The sequence below is a fragment of the Myotis davidii genome, unplaced genomic scaffold (assembly GCF_000327345.1).
Source record: "Myotis davidii unplaced genomic scaffold, ASM32734v1 scaffold471, whole genome shotgun sequence".
NCBI lineage: Eukaryota > Metazoa > Chordata > Mammalia > Chiroptera > Vespertilionidae > Myotis > Myotis davidii.
In genome coordinates this window covers 1733911-1734255 of record NW_006283354.1, presented here as the reverse complement: position 1 = coordinate 1734255, position 345 = coordinate 1733911, and the positions used below count along the sequence as shown (strand labels likewise).

The 345-nt window shown below is 58.0% G+C and overlaps 1 protein-coding gene across 2 annotated transcripts in view; it reads left to right on the top strand.

Annotated features, from left to right (window-relative positions):
• The first annotated feature begins 129 nt into the window (after nt 1-129).
• The window catches only part of JADE2 (jade family PHD finger 2), a 49579-nt gene continuing 49363 nt past the window's right edge, over nt 130-345 (top strand). The window contains exon 1 of one of the 2 annotated variants that reach the window (XM_015563561.1): nt 130-298. The gene's annotated coding sequence lies outside the window, so the exon portion shown is untranslated. The remainder of the gene's footprint in view (nt 299-345) is intronic. The other variant, XM_015563559.1, reaches the window with a different exon arrangement.

The following is a 345-nucleotide window of genomic DNA, read 5'->3' as shown; positions in this document are numbered from 1 at the left end:
CGCCCCTCGGAAGGGCACCACGGAGCAAGGTAAGATCCAGCCCCCAGCGATGGGCCCTGCGCATCTCCACAGCGTTATTTTGTGTTTTTGCAACAGATCTGCCAGCGCTCCTCGCTCTGTCTCTAGCTCGCTCGCTCCCTCTCTCTCCTGCTGGCTGCCTGTTCTAGGAAGCCAGCGCGCGGGGGGAGGGGGATGCACAGCACAGGGAAGAGAGATTGCGCATGTTGGTCAGTCGTGTTTTAAAGAGTACATTGCGGGGAGGCTGAGAGGGGCGCATGCTACAACAACTTTTGGAAGGGTGAGTTTGGCGACCTTCTTTATTAATGACTGCGGCAAAGAGCCCCC